Below are 7858 nucleotides of genomic sequence, written 5' to 3'. Positions count from 1 at the left end.
GTCCTGGAAAAGGTCAGGGTTTGAGGCTGGGGTGGGGGGGGGGGGGGGGTGGGGAGCAGAAATTAAATTGCAGCAATTCATTCAGTCATTAAAAATATTGCTAACTCATGAGCGTAACAGGTTTCAGTGGGTTGTGAGCATACGGAAAACTTTAAAATCAGTTATATATTAAGTTAACTATTCTGTGGATGGTATTTTAGTAAATAATATCTTATCTTCAAGTACCCACCACCTCATTCTCTGCATCAGGGTTCCCATCAATTGATGTCAGGTGGATGACGTGCATACTAACTTCTGATTCCGCCCACCCCATCCAATGTAGGAGGGTAATGAAAAGTCTTTTGTTTTGTTCAAGGCCCTTGTGGGTGTGGTTCTTCAGATGAGATGCTTATTTGAATCCCTGTCTGTTTGTTCAGATGGACCCTAAAGATCACCTTATTCAAGAAAGGGCAGTGAGTTCTCCCAGTGTCCTGGCCAACATTCCTCCCTCAATCAACACCACCAGCACAGATAAACAGTCATCCGAGGGATCTTGCTGTGCACAAATTGGTCATCAAAGTTTGTCTACATAACAACTGCATCTACATTTCCCAAGGTATTTCACTGGTCGAGAATCGCTTTGGGATGTGCTGAGGATGTGAATAGCACTGTGTAAATTCAAATTCTTTTTTCCCTTGCCAAATCTGAAACTAGACACAGTTGAAGGATTGGTGCAAGTCTGTGGCGTCACTGATGATGCTTATATTAATGAGTAACTAAAGCTCAGTAAAAACTTTATAATAAAAATGTGAGTGTATCAGGAGATAGAAACTAGACTGGAAAATGATGACTTCTTTTTAAGAAACACAGTTTTTGAGCAGTATCTTAGGGGGACTGTGCTACTGTGCCGAGGTGTGGGAAACACATTATTGGGGATATAGTGTTGGTAGCCCTTTACTCTGACCCACACTCATGTCTAGTGAGGCCCTGGGTTAGCCGCAGAGTCTTGCCAAAATACACCTTTGATGTCTTCCTTACATTATCAAAAGCTCAAGATATGAACAAAAACTGGTCTTCACCAGACAGATTGTGATCTTACAAATCCTGAGTTTTTTTTTGAGAGAGAGAGAGAGTGTTTAATCAAATCCAAAGCAATCAAACTCATTTGCCCAGGATCAGATGACACTAAGATAATGTCCCAAGTTCATGAGCTTCTGTAGCCTCTGAAAGAATATTTATTGGACATGAAGACCATGTTCCAATACTATCATTATTGAGCATGAAATCTGATTCTAATCCAGCTCAGTGACAGCCACAAAGATAAGCACAGCTGAGGAACACTTCTTTCACTCATGTTGACGCAGTCAAACCGTGGCCCTGTCAGTCCCAAAAAAGCAAGACTGAAATGAATTGTTCTTAGACCACTGTTCGCTGACTGTTCATCTTGCTTTATGACATTTGTCATTTGGAACACAGAAGCAGTGAATTTCACTGCTGCCCTTTGAAAGAAAGAGAAGGGTTTGCATTTTTGCAAGCTGAGTGAATATTTCCATCACAGGCTGCACAATTTCTCTCGAAACTCCCTGGGGGTGAAATTGGTCCTGGTCTACGCCTCTTACTCTCAATGGTTGCTGAGAGCCCACAGGGAAAAAATGATAAATGTGGCCACTCGGGGGCGCAAGATCCCAGCGATGAACACTTTGCCCTTTTATTGCTCATTGCTCAGTGGTTCACATTCTAACAGGAGGACAAAAGATTTGTTATCATCCACCTCCAATGAGAAACTGGGCCTTTCAGTGCCCCTGACACAAATCACATGGCATTCAGTAGGTTCACAAGATTTGTTGTGAGATTTAGGAAATTACATAAGCAACCAAGCAAATAAAAGAGATACCTTGCATTTATACAGCGCCTTTCGAAACCTCAGGACATGTCCTGGCGCTTTGCAATTTGTACTACCCACTGAGTCACAGCTGCAACCTAAGTAGTATAATATAATTAACTGTGACTGACGTTGCATGCCCATTACCTCGCCAGAATCATTATTTTGCAGGTGAACAGTCTGACATTGTTTCACAGAGACTGAGAACTATGTTGACAGGGCCCTCTATTGTGTCTGTCAGTGTGATCAAAATGGAAGCAATGCAGGAGAGGGGAGGAGAAAAAATTGGCTGGATGAAGAGATTTTACCATCATTCTGTAATGAGACTAGTGCCAAAAGATCTGTTGCTTGCACCATTAGTCCACAGATTTTTAGTCGTCTGTACTGGCAGTTGTGCATAAAAAATCAACTTTGATCTGATGTTGGCAAGGATGGCCGACCAGTCTGTTAACATTGCTCAGCCACAGGTGGACTGCAGTGCACAGGTGGACTGTCTCTCTGCACCTTGTTGGTGTCAGTTTCCATGACCTTACATATAGTTCTGGTGCCTTTGAGAGACTGAACAGGCTGGGGCAATTTTCTCCAGAAAAGTGAAGACTGAGAGGTGACCTAATAGCGATCTTTAAAATTATGAAGAGGTTTGATACGGTTGACGTAGATAAGATGTTTCTATTTGTGGGGGAAACTGAATCTGGGGGCCATAAATATAAAATGGTCACCAATAAATCCAATAGGGAATTTAGGAGAAACGTCTTTACACAAAGAATGGTAAGAACGTGGAATATGCAATCACCAGGAGTATTTGAGACAAGTAGCATAGATGCAATTAAGGGAAAGCTAGATAAGCACGTGATGGGGAAAGGAATAGAAAGATATGCTGATAGGGTTAGGTGAAGATGGGGTGGGTGGAGGCTCATGTGAACATAACTGCTGGCATTGACCAGTTGGGCCGAATGGCCTATTTCTTTGCAGTAAATTCTGTGTAATTTTATAATCAGGGTGTAGAGTCAGGTTGAACCCTATCACTGGAGGTAGCTGGCTTTATGGGCCAATCACATCATCTTTATACTTCCTTGTGTCTGTCTTCTCAGGTGGATGTAAAAGATCCCAGGGAACTATTCTGAGGACAAGCAGGAGAGTTCTCCCTAATGTCATGACCCTCGACCAACATCATTAAAAAACAAATCTGGTTATTATCTTATTGTCGGTTGTGGGAGCTTACTGTGCACAAATTGGCTGTCACATTTCCCTACAGTTATATTATGTGAAGGTATATCTGGATGGTTGAGTTGTGATTGGCATATGGCTATTCTTTTCATGATCTATCCACTGACATAAATCACATTGAGCCTTTTAGATCATCTATGATTCCATTGGTCTAGTGTTATCTTCAGTGTATCTGTAATTTAATGATTCAAGTTAATTCAGCAATCGATGCTCAAACTGAATTGTTAAATAATCAGCTACAGTTGTTGTGTGTAAATGGAAAAGTCCTGGGGAAAATTGATGTACAGAGAGATTTGGGTGTTCAGGTCCATTGTTCCCTGAAGGTGGCAACGCAGGTCAATAGAGTGGTCAAGAAGGCATACGGTATGCTTTCCTTCATCGGACGGGGTATTGAGTACAAGGGTTGGCAGGTCATGTTACAGTTGTATAGGACTTTGGTTCGGCCACATTTGGAATACTGCGTGCAGTTCTGGTCGCCACATTACCAAAAGGATGTGGATGCTTTGGAGAGGGTGCAGAGGAGGTTCACCAGGATGTTGCCTGGTATGGAGGGCGCTAGCTATGAAGAGAGGTTGAGTAGATTAGGATTATTTTCATTAGAAAGACAGAGGTTGAGGGGGGACCTGATTGAGGTGTACAAAATCATGAGAGGTATAGACAGGTTGGATAGCAAGAAGCTTTTTCCCAGAGTGGGGGATTCAATTACTAGGGGTCACGAGTTCAAAGTGAAAGGGGAAAAGTTTAGGGGGATATGCATGGAAAGTTCTTTACGCAGAGGGTGGTGGGTGCCTGGAACGCGTTGCCAGCAGAGGTGGTAGACGCGGGCACGATAGCGTCTTTTAAGATGTATCTAGACAGATACATGAATGGGCAGGAAGTAAAGAGATACAGACCCTGAGAAAATAGGCGACATGTTTAGATAGAGGATCTGGATCGGCGCAGGCTTGGAGGGCCGAAGGGCCTGTTCCTGTGCTGTAATTTTCTGTGTTCTTTGTTCTTTGTAACACCTGCTCTGTCTATATGAGCACTCAGTGTTGAACTGGTCTTGAGATTCCTGTTGAATAAATCTGCATCCTGACTGCTGAGATTTAGTGGACTCATAAAATGTAGCATTCATATGAAGCTCTGGAATTCCTTCCTTAAACATCTCCATCTCTCCACTTCTCTCTGCTCCTTTAAGATCCCTCTTAAAATCTACCTCTTTGACTAAGATTTTAGTCACCCATCTTATCATCTCCTTCTTTGGCTTTGTGCTAGTCTTTGTTTGATTATGCCCCCATGTTGCACCTTGGGATATTCTCCTACGTTTATGGCACTATATAAATGCAAGTTGTTGTTGTTGGAAAGTACATTCTGGGGGGCATCAAGCAGCAATAGGTTTCGGCTCATCCCTTGTGACCTCTCCCCACAGTCAATTGTCTTCCCTTCATTCATTCATTGTCCAGCAAGCTTGACTTTACCCCTGGAACTGTACCCTGGCAATCAGACTGCTACTTCAGGAGAGGAAGGATGATAAGTAACGTCAATTGGAAAAAATAACATAAAAGTTAATTTATAGAGCAAATAACAGCACATAGAAAATGTTTTCAAACCCAAACACTGGGAAAGATTCTATTTTTATAAAAGCAAAATACTGCGGATGCTGGAAATCTGAAATAAAAACAAGACGTGCTGGAAATACTCAGCAGGTCTGGCAGCATCTGTGGAGAGAGAAGCAGAGTTAATGTTTCAGGTCAGTGACCCTTCATCAGAACTAGCAGATATTAGAAATGTGAAAGGTTATAAGCAAGTAAAGCGGGGGTGGGGCAAGAGATAACAAAGGAGAAGGTGTAGATAGGACAAGGTCACAGAGAATAACCGGATCAGAAGGTCATGGAGCAAAGGCAAACAATATGTTAATGGTGTGTTGAAAGACAAAGCATTAGTACAGATAGGGTGTTAACGGACTGAAAACTGAAGAGCCGCAAGTACAAACATGAAAAAAAAACAGTGGATAGGCAAACTGAACAAACTAAGATAACATAAAATAAAATAAACACAAAAAAAAACAAAAAAGAAAGAATAAGTAAAAATAAAAGTAAAATGGGGGGGCCCATCATGCTCTGAAATTATTGAACACAATGTTCAGTCCGGCAGGCTGTAGTATGCATAAATGGGAAATGAGATGCTGTTCCTCGAGCTTGCATTGATGCTCACTGGAACACTGCAGCAATCCCAGCACAGAGATGTGAGCATGAGAGCAGAGAGGAGTGCTGAAATGGCTCTATTCTATTTTTATTGTTCCCTTTTTTTGTGAACATGTTTAATAATAAGAGCTGTGTCATCGGGAGAAATGACCAACAATGTGAGAAATCTGAATGAATACGTGGATCAGGATGACACAGTCTGGTTGGTTTGCTGGTTTAATGACTGGACATCAGCTGATATTATGAATTCTGCTGTGAAATTAAGTCAAAAACTCCCCAGTGTTGCCTACTAGTGATTAAAGGTAAAAAAATCAACAATAATATACAACAGAAACAAGAAATGCTGGAATCACTCAGCAGGTCTGGCAGCATCTGTGGAAAGAGAAGCAGAGTTAACGTTTCGGGTCGTTAACTCTGCTTCTCTTTCCACAGATGCTGCCAGACCTGCTGAGTGATTCCAGCATTTCTTGTTTCTGTTTCAGATTTCCAGCATCCGCAGTATTTTGCTTTTACAATAATATACAACATATGCCAGGAATAGAGCAAAGGTTTGATTAGACAGCCAAGGCTACTATATGTTGAAAATGTAGAATTAAAGTTTGAATTTAAACAAAACAAAGAAAGAATAGGCAAGAAAAAGAGCGAATAGAAAGGAAAAGAGAAAAAGAGGAGAAAGAGAGAAAATAGGAGAGAAATGGGAAACCAGAATGGTGGAGAAAAAAATCAGAGAATCGGTGCGAAAAACAGAAATTAAGAGCAAAAAGAGAGAGAACAGGAGGTAAAGAAAGAATGAAGACGAAAACAAGACAGTAGAAGAAAATGGGAGAGAAAAATAGAGAATAGGGAAAAGGGGGGGAGAGGAAAGGGAAGAAATAGGAGAAAAAAGAGAGAACAGGAGAGAAAAGAGAGGAAAGGAGAGCTAAAGAGACAACAGGTGAAAAAGAGAGAAATTAGTGCAAAGAATATAAGGAAAAGGACGAAGAGGAGGGGAAAGAGAATAGGACTGAGAAAGAGAAGAGGATAGAAAAGGGAAGTTTAGGAGAAAGAATAAGAGAGAACAGAAAGAATAGGAGAGCAAAGGGAAGAGAAAAAGAGAAAAAGAGAAACAGGAAATGAAACAGTGAGGAGAGAAAAATTAAAAGAGAAAATGAGAGACTAGGAGAGCAGAGGAGCAATTTATTGAAAAAAAAATTTAAATGGGAGGAAAATGGAAAGAATGTGAACGTAACTTGTTCTTGCTTGTTGAATTGCCTTGAGGGCGGCACAGTGGCGCAGTGGTTAGCACTGCAGCCTCACAGCTCCAGGGACCCGGGTTCGATTCCGGGTACTGCCTGTGTGGAGTTTGCAAGTTCTCCCTGTGTCTGCGTGGGTTTTCTCCGGGTGCTCCGGTTTCCTCCCACAAGCCAAAAGACTTGCAGGTTGATAGGTAAATTGGCCATTATAAATTGTCACTAGTATAGGTAGGTGGTAGGGAAATATAGGAACAGGTGGGGATGTTTGGTAGGAATATGGGATTAGTGTAGGATTAGTATAAATGGATGGTTGATGGTCGGCACAGACTCGGTGGGCCGAAGGGCCTGTTTCAGTGCTGTATCTCTAATCTAATTCTCATTACATTACAGGAACTATAAAAATCCAAGTAGTATTTGGTGTAATGGGAACACTTCCAAGTACCTCCAAGTAGCATGAACTCCAGTTCTATGGAGTACTTCTTCTACAGGGTATTAAACTTGGGGAAGTTTGTACTGTGAGGGAAGAGGTGCCATTCTGGTATTTTAAAGAAAGCAAGGTGCAGTCCGAGAGAAGAAATGGGTGGCAGTGAGGTTTTAGAGCTGAGGTTTAGAGGTAGTAATTAAAATTTAATAGTTTAAACTAGATACTGACTAGATTCTAAACAAGGGAATAGATTGTTTTTAAGATCTTGGATGGGCACCTGAGACCTGTTGCTTGCAATTCCTGCACCATATGGGAATTCCATGACACTTCATGTGTCTTGGACTCCATGAGGTGTCAGCAGCTGCTTGAGCTCAAGTTTTCTGAGCTTGAGGAGCAGCTGGAGTCACTGCAGAACATCAGGGAAGCTGAGCGTTTCCTGGATCAGATGTTCCAGGAGATGGCCACCCCACAGGCAGAGAGAGTTCAGGACAGCCGATGGGTGGCCATCCAGAAGAGCAGAAAGTGGCAGGAAGCGCAGGAGTCTTTGGGGCGTGTGCCACTCTCAAACTGGCACTCAGCATTGGAGACTGCTGGGAATGACGACACCTTGAAGAAGTGCAGTCCAGACCATGGCACCAAATGGGCAAGGGACAGCAAAGGGTGGAACAGCAAAGCATAGAAATGTAGTCATTAAAGAAGATTCTATATTTAGGGGGACGGGCAAGCATTTCAGTAACTGTCATAGTGAGTCCCACATGGTGGGTTGCCTCCCTGGTGCCAGGGTAAAGGACATCACAATGAGGGTGCAGAATATTGAGAGAGTAGTTAGCCAAGCATAGGAAATCTTGGGCTTCATAAATAAAGGTATTGAGTACAAAAGCAGGGAAATTATGCTGAACTTTTAGAAAGATCTGGTTAGGCCATAACT

This window comes from Heterodontus francisci, chromosome 30 (genome assembly GCF_036365525.1).
Source record: "Heterodontus francisci isolate sHetFra1 chromosome 30, sHetFra1.hap1, whole genome shotgun sequence".
Taxonomy (NCBI): Eukaryota; Metazoa; Chordata; class Chondrichthyes; order Heterodontiformes; family Heterodontidae; genus Heterodontus; species Heterodontus francisci.
The sequence above is the reverse complement of the archived record's forward strand: the minus strand, read 5'-3'. Positions refer to the sequence as shown.